The sequence below is a fragment of the Canis aureus genome, chromosome 37, assembly GCF_053574225.1.
Source record: "Canis aureus isolate CA01 chromosome 37, VMU_Caureus_v.1.0, whole genome shotgun sequence".
In the NCBI taxonomy this organism is placed as follows: domain Eukaryota; kingdom Metazoa; phylum Chordata; class Mammalia; order Carnivora; family Canidae; genus Canis; species Canis aureus.
In genome coordinates, this window is record NC_135647.1 from 2,187,512 (window position 1) to 2,195,497 (window position 7,986).

The 7,986-nt window shown below is 45.1% G+C and overlaps 1 pseudogene across 1 annotated transcript; it reads right to left on the reverse strand.

Moving 5' to 3' along the window:
• Nucleotides 1-1,018: 1,018 nt before the first annotated feature.
• On the reverse strand, nucleotides 1,019-7,627 carry LOC144306713 (large ribosomal subunit protein uL23 pseudogene; annotated as a pseudogene). Its single transcript, XR_013373815.1, has 2 exons — nucleotides 6,554-7,627; nucleotides 1,019-3,287 (listed from the first exon to the last, which is right to left on the reverse strand). The product of XR_013373815.1 is annotated as a large ribosomal subunit protein uL23 pseudogene (transcript).
• Between the last annotated feature and the right edge of the window lie 359 nt (nucleotides 7,628-7,986).

Sequence of the window (7,986 nt, forward strand, 5' to 3'; positions counted from 1 at the left end):
GGAGGACTCAGAGAAGATGGAGAAGATAGAGAAAATGGAGGAGTTCAGGAAGGGTGAGATCTCAGTCTGAGCCTGTTTGCCTGCTGGCACTTACCTAGAGGTAAAAGTCTACCTGGAGGCCTGCATTCCTTTTCTTTTCTTTTTTTAAAGATTTTATTTAAGAGAGAACACAAATGGGGAGGAGGGCCAGAGGGAGAAGCAGACCCCCAGCTGAACAGGAAGCCCAATGTGGGGCCCAGGTCCTGGGATCACGATCTGAGCCAAAGGCAGATGCCAAATCAACTGAGCCACTCAGGTACCCCAGAGGTCTGCATTTCTTAAGTCTTCCTAACACAATATAAGGTCTGGGTCAGGAATACCCACCTTAGAGGGGACCTAGCCTACAATAAAAGTAACCACTCCTCACAGTTGTCACCTAGTCCCTTTGCACCAGGAGAAAGTAAAAAATCACCTTCCAAACAGATATCCCAGACACTACTGAATGTCAGCTTGTCAAGGAACATGACAGAGACCCAGGATAAGGAGATATAAGTCTATTTCAGCAAGAAGGTGGCCATGAAGTTGAGGGCCAAGACGGAGACTTGACCTGCTTCCTTGGGTTCTTCCTGGGAGAGATTCATGTTCTGGTGAAGATTGGAATGGAGCCAGTGATGGCATAGGACAAGACATGCTTAGGAACATCCCTCTGCTGTTTCTCCCTGCCAGGCCTGAGCTAGCTCCTTCCACTTGAGCTCTTTTGAAAGGAGATTTTGGATATGGCCAAATCTCCAGTTGCTTTCTATCAGATTGCGCAAAGTTCTGCCTTGGGCAGCCCCAGTGGCGCAGCGGTTTGGCGCCGCCTGCAGCCTGGGGTGTGATCCTGGAGACCCAGAATCGAGTCCCACATCGGGCTCCCTGCATAGAGCCTGCTTCTCCCTCTGTCTGTGTCTCTGCCCCTCTCTCTGTGTCTATGAATAAATAAATAAAATCTTAAAAAAAAAAAAGAAGTTCTGCCTTCCCCATATAATCCACTCCCTCCCTATGTACTGGACCCTGCATACTACTAGCTTTATTTCTTGTTGCTTCCCTAAGCTGATTCTCTCTAGTTTTTTGAGGTTTTGTTGTTGTTGTTTTAACCTCTCTTATCCCTCTTACTCAGTGGATATCCCTCTTCATCCTCCCTTGCTGTAAGGGAATTAAGTCTTATTCTGCTGTCCATTTTCTTAATTATAGGAGGTTCTATTCCTATGGAAGAAGACATATATATTACACGTCAGGGGTTGGGCATACAAGAGTCACACTGAAAATAAAAATAGACCATTTAATAGAATCCAGTATTTCCAACATTTACTTAACAAAACAACCATTTTCCCCCTCCTTCCCATCCCCCACCCTGGCCCCATGTAATGTCCATATGCATCTTCTTCTATAGGAATGGAACTTACATGTAGGTGTGGCTATGTGACTAAGGTCTGGCCAAGGAGATGAGGGTGGGCTGCCTGAGCTGTGGATTCTTGGAGACTTCTTTTAATAAGAGCTGGCCCACAATCCTTCACCTTTTCTTGTCTCTTCCTCCATGTTTCTATCTAAAATCTGAATGTGACGACTAGAAATCTACCTACCAGACAAGGGATGATGGAATATAAGTTGGAAGGAACTGGGACCCCTGAAGACTTTGTAGAGCAAAGCCAGAGCAAGTCACAGACTGAATACCTCCTGTTGTAAAGTTCCCTTAGATCCGTCCAAGCAGAAAACTCCTTCCTTCAGTGCTCTTACTGCACTTTGCACTGATCTTTCCTCCAATGCATATCTTATTGAATTAAACTTGTCTCTTATACATAGAGATTTCCCAAATCAAAGTCCATTCTGTGGATGGACTGTATCGAGGTGAACCTGAGTGAATACTGTATCGAGGAAGAACCTGAGTCCAAGTTTTTGTTGAGTGGAAAAGAAAGTCACAACTGCTTGGTGTTACCTGCCTAAATATGGCAAGGAGACTAATAGTTTGCCACCTGAGTGAGGCATGCATCTATTTCATTTTAAAATATGATTTCTAGGGCAGCCTGGGTGGCTCAGTGGTTTAGCACCACCTTCAGCCCAGGGCGTGATCCTGGAGACCTGGGATGGAGTCCCATGTCAGGCTCCTTGTATGAAGCCTGCTTCTCCCTCTGCCTGTATCTCTGCCTGTGTGTGTGCGCACGTGTGTGTGTGTGTCTGTGTGTGTGTGTGTCTATGAATAAATAAATAAAATCTTTAAAAAAATAAAATATGATTTCTAAAGAGTAAGGAACCAGTCTCTTATTTTCTGTCTCTAGTGCCCAACTAGATTATAGAGTAGAATGTAAACTGCATGACTTTTAAAGATAAAATGAGACTCCTAAATTAATGCTCTCAGCAAGGAGCAGCAGGGCCACCAAGCCACCTGGGGCAGAAGCAGCTGGATCTCCAAGGCCTGAACACCAGCCACAAATAGCACTCCACAGGCCAGCTGGGAGTGGGAGCTGTGGCCAGTGAGGCACCCACAGAACAAGCAGCAATGGAGATAGTGGTCACTGGGCCCAGGAGGTGGCCCTGGACAGCAGCTCTCTTCTCCTGGTGACCAGTGGAAGACTTTCCAGGAGCTGTCAGGCACTACCCTGCCAGTGGGCCACTGAGCTGCTGCAGGATGCCTTGGGATAACACTCAGGAGGCTGCCAATGCAGAGCAGGACACTTTAACATTTGGGTCTCAGCAGACTTGTACTTTTCTCTTTTTTTATGGTGAAAAATTTTATATTTAGATTTATAGCCGGCTGGACTCAGTTTAGATGATCCCAATTTTGTTGGCAACATCCAAACCATCATAGTCAGGTGCCAGTCAAACATATGCTTTCTTCTCTCCATCAGGCCTGATCAAGGTGTTAACCTTGGCCACATCAATGTCATAGAGCTTCTTCACAGTCTGTTTGATCTGGTGCTTATTGGCCTTGACATCCACAATGAACACAAGTGTGTTGTTGTCTTCTATTTTCTTCATGGCTGACTCAGTAGTCAGGGGGAACTTGATGATGGCATAGTGATCAAGCTTGTTTCTCCTGGGGGCACTCTTTCAAAGATATTTGGGCTGCCTTCGGAGATGCAGAGTCTTGGGTCGTTGGAATGTAGGTGACATGGATCTTCTTTTTTTGTGACTGTGCACGCCTCTCAGCACCGCTTTCTTAGCTTTCAAAGTGTTTGCTTTGGCTTCGGCTTTGGGAGGGGCAGGGGCTTCCTTCTTTGCCTTCGGCGCCATCTTCCAGACGTGTACCTTTCTGATTGCAATTGCAGTATCTGCAAGAAGCAGCAGAACAGATACTTCATTGCTCAGGCTTCTCTCACCAAGCTCCTGAAGGGAGATAAGGGCATAACCACATATACACTCAAAGCACAACAAAGCCTAGCACACTGGCCCATGCCAAATGAACAAGCCTTTTAGAATCTCTAAAAGTAAGAAAGTGTTTTACTTGAGCCCAACTTAGGCCAGCTGCCAGGGAAACACACTGTTCACAGATTAGAAAATATTCTGGAGAATGAACAGTTTTTACAGGGTTATATACTGTTTTACATCTTGTAGGAGCTTAGAAGATCATAGATTAGCATATTGGCAGGAATGAGTTTTATAGCAAAGGAATGCCAGTGGTAGGAACATTGACAGCTCAAAGATAAGTTGATTTTCCTTCAGGCTACTCATTTACAAAGCAGATGTACAACACATGTGTGGTGGGCCATAAATTAGGCTTTGGGTTTGAACCACATTTAGGTACTCATGCTAACTTAGAAAGAAATTTAAAATGGCTTCCCTTGTGTATGAGGTCTTTCGAGACTTTTTTTCTCATCACACTTCTGTGAGAGCTGTGGCATTCAGAGCTTTTACATATCCTGCTCACACCCTGGAGGTTTTGGAATTGCCACGTGCTGCCCGCCTGGAGGAGAGTGGTGTGTGGAGCATGGCCACTGAGGAATTCAATGCCATGGATTGGGAGAGGGCCAGGAAGGAGCATAAATGCATCAAGGCCATATCTGAAGAGGGAGCTCATGCTTCTCCTTTCCTAAAAAGTTGTAATGACCGGGGCCAGCAGCTTTGCTGCCCTCACTACACCCCAGTGGTGCTTGTGAATGTGCACCCAGGAAGCTGACTCCACTGGCCAGTGGCCATTGTGATCTCTGTGGTTTGTTCCAGCTACTCATTTCTTTAGGCAGCTCTTTGTCCTCAGATTTGGACATGGGCTAGTTGACATCCGTCTTTCTCTTCCCAACTTTTGTGTGACCTAAAATACTTAGTTAAAAATAAATACTTTTAACAGTGAAGCAATTGCTGTGGCTTAACAACAAAAAGATAAAATGAGACCCTCAAATTAATTTGATACCTGTGACAAGCCACTTTGGGGTGTCTGCTCATTTTCCTCTTGCTTGGGTGTTCCTCAGTGAGAAAATCTGAGCTGCCCTAGGAAATCAAAACATGAAGGACAGCGATGCTATCCTCTTGGAATTGTTGAACCAGCAAGATGGTGATTTTTTTAAAATGTGCTGTTGGTTGTTGACTTTGGAGTAGATCAAACAGAAGACACCTTTGTGAGACTATAACTCTGCTGAATCAGGGTTTTAGTGAATGACTAATATAACAAATTGGATGCCTGATGAGTAAGGTACCTGTGGCTAGTTAGGATTCCTCCCTCCAAATCCTAAAAGTGTTTCTGAACAAGCCCCGAGCAGTGCAGATGTATTTTCCTTCCTCTGATCTCAGACTCTTTCTCGGTTAAAGGATTGATTCCCCTGATATTTTAGAACCTAGCCTCTCCTATCTCCTGAGTGGCCTCAGATACTCCTTTCCCGAATCTCCATCCTCTCCACTGCCATTTTCCCTTTAGCAACATATTCAAATCTCTTTCACCCTGAAGCTGTAGGCCCTACTCCCTCTAGTAGTCCTATGTTCTGCAGTAGAGATGGCCTTTCATCGTTCATTTTTATAACCAAGATTCTGGAAAGAAATGATACAACCTGTGTCCCCTTCTTCCCTTTCCACCATACTGCACGCAAGCTGCCCCTATTAAACACAAAAGACTCCTGGTTATCCTAAATTCCATAGATCCTCTTCAGAGAGAGAGAGTATAAGGTAATGGTAACCAGCACAGACTCAGGAAGCCAGACTGCCAGGGTTTACATCCCCATTCTGCCATGTACCAGCAGCATGATTTTGCACAAAACACTGAACTTCCTTGTACTTCCATTTCCATCATCCCTAGGATGGGGTTTTTGTGAGGATTAAACAGCAAAGGGTTCTTGGATGATTGAGTTAGTAGGTATAAGGAGCTTTATAACATGCCTAGAATATAGGAATTCCCAACTGATCTCTATAACATATGACATTGCTGTTGTCAACGTTTTATTCTTTTATTGTTATTTTTAAATATTTTATTTATTTGACAGAGAACACAAGCAGGGGAAGCAGTAGGCAGACAGAAAGGGAGAAGCAGGCTCCCCACTGAGTAAAGAGCCCGATATACTGGGATCATGACCCTAGCTGAAAGCCGACACATAACTGACTGAGCCACCCAGGAGCCCCTGTTGTCAAACTTTTAATTGAAATTCTCCTCCCTTGGTTGTCCTGACCCGTTTTTGTTTGTTCATTTTCCTCATAATTTGCTGGCTACTCCTTATTCTTTATCCTTTTCTCCCAGCTTCCTGTTTTGCTTCTGTATTTTAAAGTAAAATCATCTTTCTAAATAACTAATAAAAATAAAACCATTATTTCTAAAGATTTTAAGTTTGAAAATAATTAAGCTATCTCATGAAGAGCTTCCATTAAATTAATGGAAATTAATGGATAAATCCATTAATTGAAATCACATTCAAGTATCTCTTTTTTCCCATCTTTCATTCCAGTCTCATCTCATTGCTTCTGTTCTTTTAAGCTCCACCTCCTATTTCGTCCCTCCCCCCACCCCCACCCCCACTCCCGCCGAGGCTTTTCTGAACTTTTCTCAAATTCTTATGTACTTAAAAAAAAAATCTTAGGTACTCCTTATCTATGCTCCCAGAATATATTATGGAACTTCTACCTCTGTCATACCACTTATGGCCCCTGCTGTCTCCATGCTAGGATGTGAGCCATTAGAGGAATGGGACTGAGTCTCACTCATCTTTAAATTCCTAAGATCTGGGATCCAGGGGTGGCTCAGCGGTTTGGCGCCTTCCTTTGGCTCAGGGCATGATCCTGGAGTCCCGGGGTTAGGTGGAGCCTGCTGCTCCCTCTGCCTGTGTCTCTACCCCCCTCTCTCTCTGTGTGTGTGTGTCTTTCATGAATAAATAAATAAAATATTTTTAAAAATAAAAAACAAATTCCTAAAATCCAACATAGTCACATGAATTGGCAGTGCTTGAGAAACACCTGTTGAGTGAATGAAACAATAAATAGGATGAGCACTTTGATTGGGCCAATGTCTCTTGAAAGAAAAGGCTGAAGAGTTCAACATGTACTGAATCCTTCCTACATGGAGTGCAGGGATCAGAACCATTTGCTTGATTTTTACTACAGTACTTTCCCAGAATACACTCACCACTATCCAGGTAGCCATACAAATAGAGCGGGTGCAAGCACAGGCTCTGGTATCAGACTGTTCATCTTTCAGCTTCACCAGTGACTAAATGTGTGATCTTGGGCAAGTCACTTAATCTCTGCGTGCACCAGTTCCCTTCTAAGATAAAAATAATAATACATATCAGAATTTGTGTTACAAGCTAATATGATAACACATATAAAGTGTTTAGAACAGTGTCTGGAACACACCACATGTATCAATTTAAAAGTTGTTATTTCAAATATTAAGACGACTCTGGATAGATAGAATATTTTGGCCTTAGTTCTCATTAAAAAGGGGCGCCTGGATGACTCCTAGGTTAAGAGACCCACTCTTGATTTCAGCTCAGGTCATGATCTCAGGGTCCTGAGGTCAAGCCCTGTGTTGGGCTCCCCTGTCAGTGCGGAGTTTGCTCAAGAGTCGGTCCCTCTGTCTCTTCCCCTACTTGTACGCTCTCTAAATAAATCTTTAAAAATATATATGAAATTAAAATGAACTGCAGCTCCTCTGGAGAATTCCAGGATTAGAAACATGACTGGCTACTCCTGAAGGCGTGACTGGTAAAAACACTGATGTTTTCACCGCTCCCCAGCCCCAGTACTGAGCTCACAATCCAGGTCAGGTCCCTGGCTACCTCACCCAGCCTTTCCTCCTTTATTTTCTTAGTATTTATCCTCCCTCTTTGCTGTCTGAGGGCCTTTTAAAAACTTTTGTTCCCTGAACAATCGAACAGGGAAAGCCGACCTTCACAGATTTCTCACTGTGCAGGCAATCTTATTTCTGCTCCAACCCAAACAAAAGTGATTGGTCTTCGTTGACTGCAGCCCAGCAGCAGGACCGGGGACCCCCGTGATCCCGGGCGGTCCCATCCTCCGCGCGGCTGCTACCAGCACCCCCGGTAAAGTACTTCCTCCGTTTCGCCGGCCCCATCTCGGGTGGCTGAGCGCTTCCGCCGCGCTCCGGGAGCCTCCATCTCTCCCGGATCCTTCCGGGTGTTCTCAGGGTGGCCCTCGTCTCCGTGACGCTACTTCTGGCTCGAGTCCTCTTTTTTTTTTTTTTTTTTTTTTTTTTTTTTAATTTTTATTCATGATAGGCACACAGTGAGAGAGAGAGAGGCAGAGACACAGGCAGAGGGAGAAGCAGGCTCCATGCACCGGGAGCCCGATGTGGGATTCGATCCCGGATCTCCAGGATCGCGCCCTGGGCCAAAGGCAGGCGCCAAACCGCTGCGCCACCCAGGGATCCCTCGAGTCCTCTTTTAATTGCTTTTCAGGAAAGAGCACAGAAGGCAGACACTGGAACAGAAACTACGTCGTTTCTCTTCAAAGCGGCAAGGGAGCCCGCCCTCAACCCAGCACCCCAGGGGTCTCGCAGGCCCCGGGCTGTTGGCCGCCCCGCCCCGAACCACCGGC